This window comes from Saimiri boliviensis, chromosome 1 (assembly GCF_048565385.1).
Source record: "Saimiri boliviensis isolate mSaiBol1 chromosome 1, mSaiBol1.pri, whole genome shotgun sequence".
Classification (NCBI taxonomy): Eukaryota; Metazoa; Chordata; class Mammalia; order Primates; family Cebidae; genus Saimiri; species Saimiri boliviensis.
In genome coordinates, this window is record NC_133449.1 from 123,923,045 (window position 1) to 123,942,251 (window position 19,207).

General features: G+C 42.7%; 1 protein-coding gene across 3 annotated transcripts in view; it reads left to right on the plus strand.

Annotated features, from left to right (window-relative positions):
- The first annotated feature begins 1,519 nt into the window (after positions 1-1,519).
- Positions 1,520-19,207, plus strand: part of SIAH1 (siah E3 ubiquitin protein ligase 1) — a 30,217-nt gene continuing 12,529 nt past the window's right edge. Inside the window, exon 1 of one of the 3 annotated variants that reach the window (XM_039475884.2) lies at positions 1,520-1,795. The gene's annotated coding sequence lies outside the window, so the exon portion shown is untranslated. Of the gene's footprint in view, positions 1,796-1,842; positions 1,866-9,850; positions 18,176-19,207 lie in introns of those variants that run through there. The other 2 variants (XM_074403383.1, XM_074403379.1) reach the window with 2 other exon arrangements.

Genomic DNA, 19,207 nt, shown 5'->3' on the forward strand with positions numbered 1-19,207 from the left:
TTTCCATAACCTAGCATGGTGCCTGCCTGAATAAATGAACAAATATGTAAATGTCTTCCTCAATTTTGGTTAGCTCCATGACCAGGCACAGTGTATACAGAACGTCTTAGGCTTCCTCTGTAAATACTGGTTGTGCAGAAATGAATGATAGCGCCATAAAAAAACATATGGATCTAAATAACTCACCCAAGTTCTTTAACTGACTTTGGGGACCAGCTTTTTAGTAGTATACGACGCTTGCGGGTAAGAGCGTTTCTTTACTTTCCCAACTTCAAGAAACACTGGATCTGCTAATGGTCCCAGAGGAAAAGAGCAGCCACAATAAGCAAAGTATTAGGTTGAGAAGAGAGTCCGTAGTATCAAGAGTCGCAGACTACAAATTTGCTGAGGGAAGCCGGAAATTAACAGCTTGTGTTAGTACCCAAGATAATCTTTTCTGCTGAAACTTGTGTTCTCAGTGAAGCGCTTGCTTAAAAACTTCCTACCGAAAGAGATTTGCTGATGATGGGGAGCCTGGAGGTGATGAAGAGGATATGAGTCCCTGAGTTCTAAAATCCCATATGAAGGGTACCTTTTTTTTTGGTTATCACACAGAACACCATTTAAATAGATCTTACATGGAAATTCAATCAGGGCTTGTCAATGTCTCAGATGCTTGCTTTTGTTCGTAGCACCTATCAAAGAATTGCAAATTGACGTTTTCCTTTTTTTATTTCAAGTGGAACGCAGAGTCCCTAATTAGGGACTTTCTAGATGAGCATGGACACAGAGGAAAAGACTTGCTTCCCCGTTATCCATTTTTCAGCTGAAACAAGTTTTGAAGCTCGTCCTGCAGTTGCTGAGAAGAGGCTCAACCACGGGAAACGCTTGGACCAGGAGTCCCCAAACTGCGGCCCCCTGAGGCCATTTATCCGGCCCCCCGCCGCACTTCAGGAAGGGGCACCTCTTTCACTGGTGGTCAGCGAGAGGAGCACAGTATGTGGCGGCCCTCCAACGGTCTGAGGGACAGTGAACTGGACCCTGTGTAAAAAGTTTGGGGACGCCTGGCTTGGACTCTCCTTAGGGGTGAGATCCCGGTCGGTGGCCAAGGCAGCCGCTTTCTTTTTCTTTGGGACTGAGTGGAGTTGGGAAGGACCCGTGGAGGCGCTGCGCGAAAGCAGACAAAACGGGGGGTCGCACACAGCCGCGGCGGCGGCCAGCCCAGGGCTCGCATCCTGTGGGGCGACCCCTCTGGTCGAAGCCTAGGGGTCACGCGGCCCCGGAACAAAGCGCCGCGGGAGGAGCCGCCTTTACCCGACGGGCAAGCGCTCGCTTTTGGCGGGCCAGAGCGCCACGTGCCAGCGTCTGTTGGGCGCCCGGTGCGCGGGCGCAGCAACGGTAGCCGAGGGGCCCCCCGCAACTACGACGGCCCTAGGAGACCCGCACAGAGCCGCCCGCGCAGGCCGCCGCCGGCCGCGCCAACGCCAGTGCGCCTGCGCGCCCGCGGAAGCCCCGCCTCCCCCGGCTTCCAGTGCGCGGGGCCGCGCCTCCTCATGGCTGCCGCCGCAGTGTGTGGTATTTAGCGGGGGCGCGCGGCGGGCTCGAGGACGCGCGAAACGGCGGCGGCGGCGGCGGCGGCCTGGGGGGAGTCGGGGCGGCCGTTGCGGGGCGCGCTCTCGAGTGGCAGAAGCGGCCCAGGGTGTTCTGTCGGTCTCGGCGCCGGGAAGAGGCGGTGACGCTGCCCGCAGTGGCGGGGGTTGGCGACGGAGCGCGTTGGTGCCAGGACCGGGGTCCGAGGCGCGCTCTCCGCCCACAGGTAAGTGGGGCCCGGCCCGAGGGAGGAGCCGGCGGCAAGGGGCTCTTCGGGAGGCGGGCGCCCAAGCCCGGTAATGGCGGAGGGCGGGAAGGGCGGCCCGGCGGGGTCGTGCGGCCGGGGCCGGGGCGCGGGCAGTCGTCGGCGCGGCGGCGCCTTTGTCTCGGTCGGAGCCCGGCCGCCCGGTCGAGCGCCGCCCCCCGCCCCTCCCCTGCCCGCCGCCGCGAGTCGGCTCGCCCCCGCCCCCGGAGCCCCGGGCCCGGCGGGGTGGTGGCGGGGGTCGGCCTCGCGCGGCCGGGCCGAGGGCGGGGGAAGGGCCTCGGCGGCAGCCCGGCCCCCGCGCACCCGGGAGGCGGGCCCGGCTGGGGGAGGCGCCCGGCGCGCCCCGCGCCCTCGTGCCGGCCTTTGTTGTGGAGGGTCCCGGGGTGTACGGCCAACATGGCGGAGGTCAGCTGAGTGCCGGCAGTGGCCGGCTCTGCCCTCCCGCTCCTCCCCGCGGCGTACGGCGCCGCTCGGACGGCCTTGGCCTCCGCTCCCTGCTCCGACCCTGGGCTGGAGCCGTCCGGGACGGGGCTGCGCTCTTCCTGTCGCTCCGGCCCGAGGCTTCATTGTGCAGTGGGAAGAATGCAGCCTCCTCCCTTGTTTATGTCGTTGGAGAAGAGAGCGCGTGAACGGCGTGCCGGGGAAGCTTTAGCTTATTATAAACCTGGCATTTCCTAGGCTGCGTTTGTCTGGTAGTTGGGGGTCCTTTCTTAACGCTCCCAAATTTATAACTTAGGAAAGTGAATAACCTGGGCCGCAGCGATGCGTAGGTCTTTTTCGCCGTCTGCCAGTTCCTGGAAAGATACAGAATATGTTTGCTTGAACATTCGGAAAAGTCCAGCTTCGGTGTTCGGAAGATCTGATTATGTGTAGCTGTTTCCCCGAAGTCGTAGATGCCATGAACTTGGATACTGGATTTAGGACAGTGCTCGGACTGCCCTTTCCTAGCCGTTGAACATTTACCTTTGCTTATAGCGGCTGTCAAGGGTATATTGTTAACTCTTCAGCAGTTGGATGCTGAGAGCACGGGCTCTGAAGTCTAGACTGCTTTGGGTGAAACAAATCCTTTTCCACCGGTTTGTGTTCTTGGGTAGATGCTTAACCTCTCTGTGCTTCGTTTTCCGTATCTGCAAAATGGGTATAACTACAGTATTCACCTCAAACCCTGTTAAGAATTGATGAGATAAAATGAATACAAAAAAAAAAAAAAAAGAATTGATGAGATGACAATAGAAGGGCTTAAAGCAGTGGCAGGCGCATGCTAAATGCTCAACGAATGCTTAACTGCTAAGACTGTTTGATAGCTAAACTCTTAGCTATCAAACAGTCTTAGCAGTTAATTACCTTGGAGAGTTATGTTGGCAGGATGGAAGTGCATAGGCCAGAATTTGTGAAATCAGGTCTCAGACCTTCAGTGCTGTTTTTTTTTTTCTTTCAATGCATTTTGTTAAAAAGGACAAGGAGATTTCGTATGATAAACTGACAGACTTTGGGGTAGTGGAAATTGCTATGGCCGGGGATTTGAATGGCTGTATCTTTGAAAATCAAATTGATTAAAATGAGGTCTCCTTTTAGCTAGTTTAGATTTATTGATCAGTTCACTTTCCAGGACTTGATTTAACCAACTTGGAAAAGTGGGACACTGAATACCTTTGAGTGTACCTGTGGTCGTATTTGTGGTGTCTCCATCACTTTTAGAAGTTACTGAAGAGCAGAGTGAAGTGTGGCAGCAAATGTAATGGTCTGGTAATTTTATCGGGGAGATAGTGGCTCAAATTATGGTGGAGAGAATTTTAGCTAGCTTTTAGGACGACTTTAGACTGGTAGATTTTAAGAGTCAAAGTGGATTACACAAATTGTGTAATGTTTTATTCTGAAAATTTAAATAAAGATACAGATTTTTGTAATCTTGGATGGTTAGTTGCAATTCTATCCAGAATTTTTTCCCCAGAGGTTACTATGCCAGTTTTTTTTTTTTTTAAATACATCATAGAATTGGTTTAAGTTACTGGCATCTCTCCAGCATAATTTAGTAACATTCATTATTTTAAATCGAAGTACAGTATAATTAATAGGTATGGAACTGGTAACTTTTCAGGATAAGTATTCCACGAAGTACAAATTCAGAAGCAATTGTAATGCATTTTACATTTGGTAAATATTCATCTATTTCCTCCAAGTTTTGGGAAGTTCTTAAAAAATTACTGTGGTGGCTCACGCCTATAATCCCAGCACTTTGGGAGGCCGAGGCGGGTGGATCTCGAGGTCAAGAGATTGAGACCATCCTGGTCAACATGGTGAAACTCCGTCTCTACTAAAAATCCAAAAATTAGCTGGGCATGGTGGCGCATGCCTGTAGTCCCAGCTACTCGGGAGGCTGAGGCGGGAGAATTGCTTGAACCCAGGAGGCGGAGGTTGTGGTGAGTCGAGATTGTGCCATTGCACATTCCAGCCTGGGTAACAAGAGTGAAACTACGTCTCAAAAAAAAAAAAAAATAAATAAAATAAAATTGCTGTAGAGAAATATTCTTTCTTAACATCTGTAACTAAAAAGCATAATTAGGTTAAAATTAATCGGAGTTATAAAGGAATTATTAGGATATGTCTACAATGACATAGCATAACAAATAGGATTTTCAGTGAATGGTATTTTGAAAACAGATCTTACATAATTAGGATAACAAAGTAAGTTTAGTAATTTGCAAAATTTTAGGTGACTGCTAAATTGTATAATATGCAGTTGATTTACACAATTTTTAAATTGGAGGTTCGTTCTTTGTTTAAAGAGATTTATTGCAGAATTTTGTGGAATATTCATATTCACCTTGTAAAATGTTTAAATTCTGGGTATTTTTGGTATGGACCTCACTTACAACAAAATCTGTATGAAATCCTTAGAACCTCCCATCCCCTCCAAAAAAAAGGGGATGAAATTTTCCTCTTTACAATAAGTATTCAAAATAGCAGTATTTCTAATGTACTTTAAATGATTTAGTTCCCATCTGTTGCATAAGGGCAAGAATTGTGTTTTTAATATATATTCTCAGTACCTGCTGCTTAATATATGTTTGTTTACTCACCTACTACTGTCCACATATTAATGACATTCAGATTTTTTTTTTAATTTTTATTTTTTTTGAGAGTCTCTCTCTGTTGCCCAGGCTGGAGTGCAGTGGTGATATTATAGCTTATTGCAGCTTGCAACTCCTAGGGTCAAAGGATCCTCCCGCTTTAGCCTCACAAGTGGCTGGGACTAGGGTCATGTACCACCATGCTGGGCTAATTTAAAAAAATATATATTGGCCGGGCTTGGTGGCTCACGCCTGTAATCCCAGCACTTTGGGAGGCCAGGGTGGGCAGATCACCTGAGGTAGGGAGTTTGAGACCAGCCTGACCAACATGGAGAAACCCCGTCTCTACTAAAAAATACAAAAAATTAGCTGGGCATGGTGGCACATGCCTGTAATCCCAGCTGGGAGGCTGAGGCAGGAGAATGGCTTGAACCTGGGAGGCAGAGGTTGCAGTGAGCTGAGATGCCATTGCACCAGGCTGGGCAACAAGAGCGAAACTCTGTCTCAATATATGTATATGTATATATATTTAGTAGAGAGCAGGTCGGGTTTTGTCGTCTTACCTAGGCTGATCACGAACTGCTGGGCTCATGAGTAAGCTGCCCACCTCGGCCTCCTAAAGTGCTGGGATTTACAGGTGTGAGCTGTTATACCTGGCCTCCAGTCTTTCTGCTTGTGGAGATGTAGACCCATATATCCTATTATGCAAATTTTAAAGATTGATTTTATTTCTTAGAGCAGCATTAGGGTCATAGCAAATGGAGTGGAAGAGAAGAGATTTTGCATATAGCCCCTGCCCCCACACATGTGTAACCTCTGTTAACATTCCCCACCAAAGTGATAACAGTATAACTGAGGAACCTAAGTTGACACGCCATCATCACCCAAAGATTATAGTGGCATACATTTTAATGGTTTAGACAAATATATGACGTACATGAATGGTTTCACTGCCGTGGAAATCCTCTGTGCTCCACCTGTTTACCCCACACCCCTAACCACTGATCTTTTTACTTTTAGTCTCCATTGTTTTGCCCTTTCCAAGTGTCATATGTATAGCTGGGCTCTTACAATATGTAGCCTTTTCTCATTGGCTTCTTTCACTTAGTAATATGCATTTAGGTTTCCTTTATGGCTTGGTAATGCATTTCCTTTTTTTTTTTTTTTTTTTTTTTGAGACGGAGTTTCGCTCTTGTTACCCAGGCTGGAGTGGTGCAATGGCGCCATCTCGGCTCACTGCAACCTCCGCCTCCTGGGTTCAGGCAATTCTCCTGCTTCAGCCTCCTGAGTAGCTGGGATTACAGGTACGTGCCACCATCCAGCTAATTTTTTTGTATTTTTAGTAGAGACAAGGTTTCACTCTGTTGACCAGGATGGCCTTGATCTCTTGACCTCGTAATCCACCTGTCTCGGCCTCCCAAAGTGCTGGGATTATAGGTGTGAGCCACCACGCCTGGCTTGGTAATGCATTTCTTTAGGGCTGAATAATATTCCGTTGTCTAGATGTACCACGGTTGGTTTATCCATTCACCGACTGAAGGATGTCTTGGTTGGGTTCCAAGTTTTGGCAGTTCTGAATAAAGCTGCTGTATACATCTATATGCAGGTTTTTGTATGGCCATGAATTTTTAACTCCTTTTAACTGCCAAGGAATGTGAATGCTGGGTCAGATAGAAAGAGTATGTTTAGTTGTGTTTTTTGTTGTTGTTGCTTTTGTTTTGAGGCTGAATCTCACTCTGTTGCCCAGTATGGAGTACAGCGGCACAATCTCAGCTCACTGCAACTTCCACCTTCTGGGTTCAAGTGATTCTCATGCCTCAGCCTCCCTAGTAGCTGGGATTACAGGCACCTGCCTTCATGCCCAGCTAATGTTTGGATTTTTTAGTAGGGAGAGGGTTTCAATGTGTTGGCCAGGCTGGTCTTGATCTCTAGACCTCAAGTGATCCACCTGCCTTGGCCTCCCAAAGTGAAGAGTACCTTTAGTTTTGTTAAAAAACAAAAACAAAAAAAACCAAAAAAAACTGCCCAACTGTCTTCCAGATTGGCTATACCATTTTGCACTCCCACAAGCAATGAATGTGAGTTCCTTGCTCTACATCCTCAGCTAGATTTGGGGTACCACTCTGTTCTGAGTTTTAGCCGTTCTTACAGGTGTGTAGTGGTCTCTATCTTTCTTTTTTCTTTTTGAGACAGTCTCTCTATCACCCAGGCTAGAGTGCAGTGGCACAGTCTCAACTCACTGCAACCTTCGTTTCCTGAATTCAAATGATTCTCCTCCCAAGTAGCTGAGATGACAGGTGTACACCATCATGCCCAGCTAATTTATTTTGGTGTTTTTAGTAGAGACGGGTTTTTGCCATGCTGGCCAGGTTGGTCTCGCCTGCCCAGGCCTCCAAAAGTGGTAGGGTTACAGCCATGAGTCACCACACCTCACAATAAGAGTAGTCATATCTTACTGTTTTAAATTTGCGTTTCCATGATGACATGTGATGTGGAGCGTGTTTTCATGTGCTAGTAGCCATCTGTATATCTTTTTTTGGTGGGGAGTCTGTTAGTCTTTTCTTTCTCTCTTTTTTTTTTTGGTCTGGTCTCTGCCTACCATGTTAGTCTTTTCAGTTTAAAAAAATTTTTTTTTTAAGTTGGGTAAGTTGTTTTGTTATTGGTGAGTTTTTGTTGTTGTTGTTGTTATTGTTTGAGGTAGTCTAGTCTTACTCTTGTCCAGACTGGATGCAGTTGTGCCATCTTAGCTAACTGCAACCTCTGCCTTCCAGGCTCAAGCAGTTTTTCTCATGCTCAGCCTCCAGAGTAGCTCCTGAGTAGCTGGGATTAGAGGCATGTACCACCAGGCCTGGCTAGTTTTTTTGTATTTTATTTTCCCAAGTTCCTGTTGATTTGCATAATTTTTGTATTTTTAGTAGAGACGGGGTTTAGCCATGTTGGCCAGGCTGGTGAACTCCTGGCCTCAGGTGATCCACCAGGTTTGTATATTTTGGATAACAGTTTTTTTCAGATATATTCTTTGTAGATATATATATATATATATATATATATATATATATATATATATATATAAAATTACTTTTTTTTCTTCGTGACAGAGTCTAGCTCTGTCATCCAGGCTGGAGTGAGTGCAGTGGCACGATCTCAGCTCACTGCACTCTCCGCCTCCCAGGTTCAAGCAGTTCTTACGCCTTAGCCTCCCGAGGAGCTGGGACCACAGGCATGTGCCACTACTCCCAGATAATTTTTTTATATTTTTAGTAGAGACAGGGTTTCACTATGTTGGCCAGGCTGGTCACGCGAACTCTTAACCTCAGGCGATCCACCTTCCTTGGCCTCCCGAAGTGTTGGGATTACGGGTGTGAGCCACTGTGCCTGGCCTCTTGCAGATATTTTTTCAATTCTCTATCTCAAAACTGGCATTGCCTGTCTTCACATTTACATTCATTCCTTCTACCTTTAAGAGGTCTGTCTCCTTTTGGTTGCCAGCCTTACAGTGAGTTTTCCTAATGCAGTTTAAACTTTTTTTTTTTTTTTCCAGGTCAGTGTGGAAGTTTAAGCTTTCTAATAGGTGACCCTGACTTAAAAGGCTTTCAATGTAAAGTCCTAAGTTCCTTGATATGGTTCGTAGGTACATAGCCCCTCCTGAGAGGCCTTTCTTGTTACTTACTCCCTTGCCATTTTGGACTCTGTACTGGCAAGCCCCTCTGATCCTATTTAGCTCTATTATCTCAGCCTGGACATCAGTAGCTGAGAAGCTCTTTGTGAACTCCCCACATTGAATTGGGTGTCATCTCTGTGTTCCTTTAGCACTCTGCTCAGCCCTATTGTAACACATATTCTCCTGAATTATAATTTTTCTTTAGTTGTATGCCTCCCCAAATAGACTGTAATCTCTATGAGGTCTTGGTCACGCTTGTGTCTCGAGAGTTTAGCATTCTTTCTGGAACATAGCTGATGCTGAGTAAACAGTTGAGTGACTGACCTCACACTGTTCTTAATAAAGTTTTCCACCCTTTTTTTTGTTTTGTTTTGTTTTGTTTTTACCAAGGCACAGTGTCTCTTACAAACTTTTCCAGCTTTACTGCCAGGGTTTCCTCTTTGCCCTACATAGGCAAACTGGGTTCTTTTGTTCCTTGAATACTGCTTTAGCATTTCTGTGTCTTTGGTCATAATTGTATTTAGTCTCTGAAATGTCTATTTGTGCCTCTTTGGGGTAGATCACTAAACCTTTCTAAGCCTTAGTTCTATTAGTACATGAACAGTTATTAAGTATATTGCTGTTCCCTGCCTGCCCTGTTCCCCCCACTGCCCCCCCTACCATGTTCTAAATGTGAGAGTCAGTATAATTAAGTGGCTAAGAGCACAAGTCCTTAAGAGTGAAACCTTGATGTGTCTCTTGACTCTCACTAATTAGTTGTGTTTGTGACTTTAAGTTCCATGAGAGCTGGGACACTGCCTACTTTTGCATCTAAAAGCACACTGCCTAACAGAAAGTGTTTAAATAATATAAAAAGATTAGTTATTGAGTAAGTTACTTCTCTAAATATTACTACTTACCTTCTAGTGAGGAAATAAAGGAACAGAATTATAAACTGTGATGTATACTATAAAGGAGTCAGTGCTGAAGTGGCCAGTGGGGGTGGAAGGGAGACCTTGTATCCAAGGATAAGGAGCTAGCCTTTTGAAGGGGGAAGGAGTACATCTTAGATGGAAGGTGCAGCCAGATAAAGGCCCCATGAAGTAGGAATGAATTTGGCCTGCTCTAGGACCTGAGGAGTATTGCTGGAACAAATGGGTAGTAGAGACACAGACAGGTTGAAGAACTGTGCAGAGGGAGAGAGTGGGGGAGAGATGCTGTGAAATGTTATCTGATGTTAGCATCTGGTTGTTACTGTTCAAGGAGATACCAGGATAATACCTAGAGTAATATTAGGACTTTTTTTTTTTTTTTTTTTTTGAGACGGAGTTTCGCTCTTGTTACCCAGGCTGGAGTGCAATGGCGCGATCCCGGCTCACCGCAACCTCCGCCTCCTGGGTTCAGGCAATTCTCCTGCCTCAGCCTCCTGAGTAGCTGGGATTACAGGCACGTGCCACCATGCCCAGCTAATTTTTTGTATTTTTAGTAGAGACGGGGTTTCACCATGTTGACCACGTTGGTCTCGATCTCCTGACCTCGTGATCCACCCGCCTCGGCCTCCCAAAGTGCTGGGATTACAGGCTTGAGCCACCGCGCCCGGCCTAGGACTTTTTTTTTCTTTTACGCACGCAGGTGCACAAAGCACTTTTATTTTCTAAATGTAAACTGTTTTGTTGACATTAGCTTAAATACATATGGAAAAGTGCTCAAATTATGTGTACAGCTTGATGAGTTTTCACAAAGGACACGCTATTGTAACCACCTCTCAGATCAAAAAAACAAGGAGCTGCCCCCTTCACAGGAAACCACCTCTTGACTTTTTTACACCATAGACTGATTTTGCCTAATTTCATGCTTTATGTGAATGAAACACTACAGTTTGTACTCTTTAATTTCTGTTTGCCTTCTTTCACTGACATTATGTTTGTGTGATTAAGGAGTACTATTTAGCTTGTCTGTGACAAAAGTTACCAGCTGAATTGCCATGTGTCCCAGTGTTTCTTACTTTATTATTATTATTATTATTATTATTTTTATTTTTATTAGAGATGAGGTCTCACTATGTTGCCAAGGTGGGTCTCAAACTGATAGGCTCTATCGATCCTCCCGCCTTGGCCTCCTGAAGTGTTGGGATTATATCGTAGTGAGTCATCATGCCTGGCCCTTTTGTTTTTTAAGTCTTTGTTTTCCCCGACAGTCTCAAATTCTTTTTGACCAGTATTTCTACAATGATTTTTTTTTTTCCCTTAAATCTTCAGGAGGCTCAGCATGGTGGCTCAGTCCTGTAATCCCAGCACTTTGGGAGGCCAAGGCCGGCGGATCACTTGAGGTCAGGAGTTAAAGACTAGCCTGGCCAACATAGTGAAGCCCTGTCCCTGTCTCCACTAAAAGTACAAAAATTACCTGGGCATGGTAACATCTACGTGTAATCCCAGCTACTTGGAGGCTGAGGCAGGAGAATCACTTGAACATGGGAGGCGTGGTTGCAGTGAGCCGAGATGGTGCCACTGCACCCCAGCCTGGGCAACAGAGCAAGACTCTGTCTCAAAAGAAAAAAAAAATCTTCAAGAACTTTAAGTGTAATGTTATAGACAAGATATGACCATAGTAATGCTGGCAAAGACCTTCCGTTAAGTTTGTATTTGCCCTATCATGTTTGAACTTGCTTTTTTTTTTTGCTTATTCATTTTTGTTTGTTTTGAACAGGGAGCATGGGCACATATGGAAGAAACTAGAAAGGAAAAATATTTTAGAGAACTAGTTATGTTTGTAAAGCAGATCTTGCCAGTGAGAAATATTTTCTTAAGCAATTTAATGCCAGTCTTGAATTTTGTAGAAAATATTTCACTGTACTTGGTATTGTCACATTGACCACCTTGGTCTAGTGATGGTTGATACAGTAAATATAAGTGTATACTAGCTTCTCTGCAAAGACTCTATCTTGGAAAGAGTACTTCAATAATTTAACAAAATGAAATAATCCTCTACTTCTTAAAAACGTCTTTCTGGTTTCCTTCCTTTTTATTACATATTACGTTTTACTCTTTTGAATTTGTTAGGAAAGGTAGCTTTACTTTAAAGATTTATCGAGGGCCCTGATTTAATTTTGTTAGAACAACTTCCGATGTCTTGTTTATACAGATGTGAATTAATTTGTGCAGACTCTATTCTTTTGAGTTTGTGAGGGGAGCAGGGGGGGGCTGTCATAAATTTTATTCTGTCTTTGTTAACTTTTAAAATATTAAAGATTTATTTTTTTAGCCGGGTGTAGTACTGGGTGCTTGTAATCCCAGCTACTGGGGAGGCTGAGACAGAAGAATTGCTCGAACCTGGGAGGTGGAAGTGGCAATGAACTAAGATTGCACCACTGCACTCCATCCTGGGTGACAGAGCCAGACTCTGTCTCAAAAAAAAATTAAGATTTTTTTATAGTGTAGAATAAAACGTTTGTACAGAATATGTAGATTTTTGTCAGTAGGCTGGTTTTAAATTTCTTGTATCCATCTATTTGAAAAATTTTAAGGAAAAAGTGAAAGCAAGGAGAAAACTTTCAAATTGTGTTTTATATTTTGTAGGAAGTTACTAGCAATTTATCAACAAAATGTGGGAAGATAAAATATGCACTAAAAGTTCTAGGTGTAATATTTTTTATTACCAATAATTTTATGAAATATTTGAGAAATACAGAAGTGCCCCTCACCTCCAAATGATTATTTGTAATCTGATTATTAAAAAGTAACCTTTGTAGACATTTTGGTGTAGTCTGTGTGTGCTTCACATTTTTTTGTTTTACTCAGCCATAAATATTTTAAAGTTAGTTTCTTTGATCTGACTTAAAGTCTTGCATTTCTCAGGAAATGATTATCACCTCTAAGAACTATATGTGTTTGAACTGTGTACTATAATTTTAAATGATGAAGTTTGTACTTACAGTCTCTGTTTCTTGCAGTTCTTCATGCTTTGTGTGCCTGTAGTTCAGTGGTCCCATTCCTTTGGTTTCTGATTCCAGACTTCCTCTGCCTTGCTCTAATACATTCTGGAGTTTGGAGGTCCTTCCAGTTTCTTTTCTGTTTCATTACATGCTGCATACATGCATACATAGGTGAAAATAGATACATCAATGTACATATCTACTATACTTACCCATTTTTTTCTTTTAACCCAAATTAGATTGTAATCTGTATATTCTGTGGCTTTTTTTCCCTCCTATGTATTTGTTTATTTAGAGGTAGAGTCTTGCTCTGTCGCCTAGGCTGGGGTGCAGTGGCCTGATCTCAGCTTACTACACCCTCCACCTCCCAGGTTCAAGAGATTCTCCTGCTTCAGCCTCCCGAGTAGCTTGGATTACAGGCACGCACCATCATGCCCAAATAATTTTTGTATTTTTAGTAGAGATGGGGTTTCACTGGCCAGGCTGGTCTCGAACTGCTGACCTCAAGTGATCCTCCTGCCTCAGCTATCCAGAGTGCTGGGATTACAGGTGTGAGCGACTACGCACAGCCTCTCACTCCCATTTAAACAGTTGATTTGGACATGTCAGTATGTCTGATGTGAGTCCATTTTATTTATTTTAAAAAGGCAGCACAGTATTCTGTTGTATGGACCATAATTTAACCACTTTCTTAGGATAAGGCTGTTTTCAGTTTACTGTTACAAACAGGCATCTGTACACCCCCTCACTCCATCCCCTTTGCCAGCTGCCAACATGTTTGGATTAGAGGATAAACTTTTTTTTTTCCTTTCTTTCTTTTTTTTTTTTTTGAGATGGAGTCTCACTGTGTGTCCTAGCTGGAGTTCAGAAGTCTCCCTGTGTTTGTTGGCCAGGCTGGTCTTGAACTCTTGACCTCAAGTGATTCACCCTCCTCACCTCCTGAAGTGTTGAGCTTATAGGCATGAGCGACCACACCCAGCCGGAGGATAGACTCTTGAAAGAAAATCCACTGATTCAGAGTGTATAATATACTTTAAATTTTGATACAGACTGCCAGATTTTACGAGAAGCCTTCACAGTGGACATTCCCAAAGCTATAGGAGAATCTGTTTCCCCACATCTTCACCAATACATGGAATCAAATCTTTGAAAACAAATGTATGTATGTCTTTTTCTTACTAATGCGTGCAATCTGTGATGTTTCTCTTGCAAAGTTTTTGAATTTCTTGTTCTTTTATTCTGAAGAGTTTTACATCACATATGTTCAGAATCAAATAGTTTCACACTTTTTTTTTTTTAAAAAGAGAAGCTTCCCACCCCTATTTTTCAGATGTCCTTTTCCAGAGGCAACTACTTTTACCTCTTTTAGCTGATTATTTTTGCATTTATCTTTGTCTTTAAATAACCTGCCTCTTTTGTTTCTAGTTTTCAGTTTTTGGCTTTCTTTGTTGATTCTCTTTTGTGACTTTAACTCTTGTTGCTCCCATTGCATGTGCATACCCTTCTCATTCCTATACTCCTAATTTAGTAAGCAACACTGCAGTTTTTTTATTTGCATTATCATGACTGTCACAGTTACTCACAATTCGAGCCATGTAATTAACTGATTACTTCTTTCTCTGCATTTTTTAGTTTGTATTTTTTGTAAGTAATATTTTTCCTCCCTCCTATTTTGGCTTCGTTATCTTCTGTGCTTACAGCTAATGCTACCTCACATTCCTTGCCAGTTGTCTAAATGTTCTAGCAGGTTGCCCTCTTCTAGCATGAAGTTGTTAGTATCTTCAGTAGTTTCTTTACCTTTCTCCTGGATGCAGTCTTCTGTTTATTGTAACCCTGTTCTCTCTCTTGGTTACTTCCCTTCTGTTTGAAGAGCTTGTTTTCCAGGAGCTTCCTAAGAACATACCCAGGGAAGGTATATTTTGAAACCTTGCATCATCGTTCTGCTCTCAATGCTTTCAGGATAATTGAGTATAGAATTCTAGGATATAATTTTCTTTGAGAATTTAAAAAGCATTTTTTTTTTTTTTTTTTTTTGAAACGGAGTTTCGCTCTTGTTACCCAGGCTAGAGTGCAATGGCGCGCGATCTCGGCTCACCGCAACCTCCGCCTCCTGGGTTCAAGCAATTCTCCTGCCTCAGCCTCCTGAGTAGCTGGGATTACAGGCACGCGCCACCACACCCAGCTAGTTTTTTGTATTTTTAGTAGAGACGGGGTTTCACCATGTTGACCAGGATGGTCTCGATCTCTCGACCTCGTGATCCACCCGCCTCAGCCTCCCAAAGTGCTGGGATTACAGGCTTGAGCCACCGCGCCTGGCAAAAAGCATTGTTATATTACTTTCTGACTTTGGATGTTGCTGCCCAAAAGTCCAAAGTTCTTGCTTTCATTTATTTATTCATCTAAAAAAAATATATATATTTTTTTTGAGATGGAGTTTTGCTCTTGTTACCCAGGCTGGAGTGCAATGGTGCTATCTCGGCTCACCGCAACCTCCGCCTCCTGGGTTCAGGCAATTCTCCTGCCTCAGCCTCCTGAGTAGCTCGGATTACAGGCATGTGCCACCATGCCCAGCTACTTTTTTGTATTTTTAGTAGAGACGGGGTTTCACCATGTTGACCAGGATGGTCTCGATCTCTTGACCTCGTGATCCACCCGCCTCGGCCTCCCAAAGTGCTGGGATTACAGGCTTGAGCCACCGCGCCTGGCTAAAAAATATTTATTGGAGCCTGTACTATGTGCCAGGCACTGTATTAAGTTTTTGGGATATATGTTGAACCAGAGAGAGATCCTACCTTCCAGTTGAGGACAGGGGACACCTATAACAACAAATAAAAAATAATAAGTGAATTACGTAACCTGTTAGAAGACAATACATTCTATGGGGGGAAAAGGATAGACTGGTGGGGAATTGGGGAGGGAAAGGAAAAGGAAGAGGCGTGAGATGGCCAAAGATTTAGGAGTATATGGTAGAGGGGCAGTGAGCAGGGCACTGCTTGCTATTTTAAATAGAGGGTCTGAGTGTTATTGAATGTCACATTTAAGTAAAGATTTGAAGGTTAGGGAGTTAGCCACATGGATATGCAAGAAAAAAGTATTTTAAGGCACAGGCCCAAAGGAGCAACCTAGCATTGCCATCGAACAAGGAAGTGAGTGCAGTGAGTAAAGGGGAACGAAGTAGGAGATGAAGTCAGAGAATTGGGGACACAGCACCATATTGTGTCCTTATACATAATAGTCCCTTGTGGGCTGTTTTTAGGATTTCAGCTTTTACTCTAACATGGGTAGCCAGTGGAGAGTATAGAGCAGAGATTTACATCATCTGATATAAACGGAGCTGGATTAATTAATCTAGTTGCTATGCCCAGAGCATATTAGGTGGTGAGGGTGGTTGACATAGCTGGAAACAGGGAGACTGGTTGGGAGGATATTGCTGTAGTACAGATGAGCCATATTGGTGGCTTGGACTAAATGGTAGTGGTAGTGAGGAATGGTTGGAGTCTGAATATATTTTGAAGGGAGGTACAGTAAGATTTCCTTACTGTTTTAGATGGATGTAGTGAAAGGGAAGAGAATCAAGGCTGACTTGAAGGCTTTTGACCTGAGTAACTGGAAGGATGGAGTTGCTATCAATTGAAAAAAGGAAGGCTCTGAGTAGAGAGACTTGGGGAGGTGATAAGGAGCTTCTCTTTGGCCATCCCCCTGAAGGGGAAATTGGATGTACGTGGGGGGTTTCAGACAAATCTGGAGGGAATAAAAAGAAGCTGAGAAGTGACTGGTGAGATAGGAAAACCAAGAATATATGAAGTCGGTGAATAGAGTTTATCGGGCAGGAGCCCAGTGATCTGTCAACTCTGTCAGGTGTTGCTGACAGTTCAAAACTTGCAGTTTAAATACAAGCAAAACACAGAACCATTGAAATTCAATTAACGATTTACTAAAATATTGGATACTGTCTGCTGAATTTAAGTCTTGAAACAGCACTTAGGGGTTGACTTATGGTTATGAAAGAACAGGCAGGTTCTTTTTCAGTTAAGCATCCCTTAATGGCCCTGTATCATGTGGTCATATGAGATCTTCTTTTTTTACTGGCATATAAGTGCTTTAGTGGAAACCATGGTGGGATTTAGGCTTTGCTTCACACAAATGCATTATTTATGTATTAAACATACCTAAGCATTTCTATTTAGCTTGCATAATTAGAGCACTATAGGACCAACTTAGAGCCAATGTAACCATAAATATGAATAGAGGCATTTAATTACATGGCTAACAGATGTATTCAAATTATTCAAAATGTGCTGATACTGTTTTTTAGATGATTAAAAACAGAAAAGTTAAACATTAAATTCTTAGAGAAATGTGAACTCCTTGCGAATAGAATCTTAGTTTGAGGGAAATGAGTATACGTTGTTAAATTTTTGTGTTACATCCTTAGTTGAAATAACTAACATAGTTTGGCTAGAGTTTCAGGTAGCGTTGCTTATGTCAACACAGATTATAACTATTTTGGCCGATTATAATTGAATTTTAATAAGGCTCTATGATTTTTTATCTGATCTCAAAAGGTATCAGGCTCTGTGATTTTTTTAAAACATGGAATTTCTTTCCTTTAAATTCCATTACTTTTTTCTATTTTACTAGTAAAGAGTCATCAATCTTAAAATGTGTCAGACTCTCTAATCTGACTTTTTACCCGGTTTCTTTAGTCTTCTTAGCAATGTGCTCTTTTATGCTTAGTTCAGTATCACAAACTTTATAGATGACTGTTAATTTTGATCTGCTGTAAAAAATTTTCTCTGTGTGTGTGTGTGTGTGTGTGTGTGTGTGTGTGTGTGTGCATACTTAACCTACCAGACTTGTCAGATGGAATGTGATGTTGAATGTGTTGTATGGTAGAGTGTAGAACTAGGTACCATGTGTTTTATAAGTAAGGTTTTAAAAAGCACACCTTAAATGCCAAGATGAAGTAATAAAGCAAGTGTGCATTGGAATGTTTGAGAAGTTTATATCCTTAGAGAATATGAAACATAAGGCAGTAAATGGTTGTATTCAGATAACTAAGTAAATAGTATTTGGATGCCTTTATCTAGGCACTGAGACTTGGTTATATTGCAGATTAGTTTGCAATCAAGACTGACATAGTTTCAATAATTTTAATTTCAAGTGTGTTGCTAAAAGGTTTTAAGGTAATTTGAAAATTTTAGTAATGTGTAGCATGGAATAAAAAGTTGAAAAAGCCTGTTTGATCCTCTGCCTTGTTCTGTTGCTCTTCTCTGCTCTTACCTCTCCTTGATACTTAACTTTTCTTTGATTTCATATCTAGTGACTTAATGGCAAACTTAGAATGATATGTGATTCTGTCACTTTGATGGAAAATAAAGGTTTAAAGACTTTAGGAAGTTTGTATTTTCTTGACACATTTTTGTAAATATGGAAAAGATGTTTTGAATGCTAAATTAAATATTCCATACCTGGGTAAGGAGAACATACATACTGTTTTTTAGGGTTATTCAAAAGAAGATGAAATTAGAGACCATGAAACCTCTGGCTGTACTTCTGTTTATTTCAAGGCACTGTATTGCCCAGGCTGGAGTGCATGCAGTAGCTATTCACAGACACAGTCACGGTGCAGTACAGCCTTGAACTCTTGGGCTCACATGATCCCCTCTATTCAGCCGCTTGAGTAATTGAGACTACAGGTATGTGCCAGCTTGCTCTTATTCAGTTTTTCTGATCACTTTTCTCATCTGTAAAATGGGGATAAAACTCACTTTATGAAGATTAAATAGTGTGCATGAAGCTGCTGGCACAGTGCCTTGCAGGTCAGTATTGCCCAGTTAATATGGCATCTTTCACAGCAAACTTTTTTCATCCTTCTAATCAATGGAATCTATTTCACAGCAAGCTTTTCTTATTTTTCTTTCTTTTTTTTTTTTTTTTAAAGGCAGGGTCTTGCTCTGTCACTCACTCAGCCTGGAGTGCAGTGGTGCAATCATAGCTCACTGCAGCTTTTGAGCTTTTGGCCTCAGGCTAGCCTCCCCTTAGCCTCTTGAAGGAGCCAGGACTACAGGTGTACACCACCATGCCTGGCTCATTTTCAAAATACTTTTGTAGAGATGGGTTCCTGCCATGTTGCTCAGGCTGGACTCGTGGCCTTAAGCAATTACCCCACCTCTGTGTGACCTTTATTTTCAGTTGCAGTCTCAAGGTATGAAAATGAACACAGTAGGTTGAAACAGCAGTTTTCAGTTTGGTCCTACTGTAGTATAATGCAGGTCTTTGTGTTTAGCTATTCAGTGTAGGGTTTCTTGTGTGGCTCTGTAAAGAGCAGTAAGTCACTTGTCAGCAATACACCGAATGTTCCCACTACTTGATTTCAGTTAATGTCCAGAGTTTGTGAATGGTAGTTATAGTTTTTCACAAACAATAGACTTGAAACCCAGGAAATTGTAATTTTTTTCGCAGTATAAAACTAATTAATAAGAGCTGAAGTGGGAATTCAGGTTTAAGCTTTTCATTACAACCAAATTCAGTATATACATAGCTACATTTTTGAGGTGTGCTATTAAAAGATGAAATTACTTTCTAGGAGTTGGTGAGTTATGGAATTCTGTCACAAACAAGATATATTTTAAAAACTTAGAAAATTGGTGTGGAAATACATCCAATTTGTAAAGATTATAGTTATGGTGGTAAAATGATTGACTTTTTCATTGTTATTTTAAAGTGAA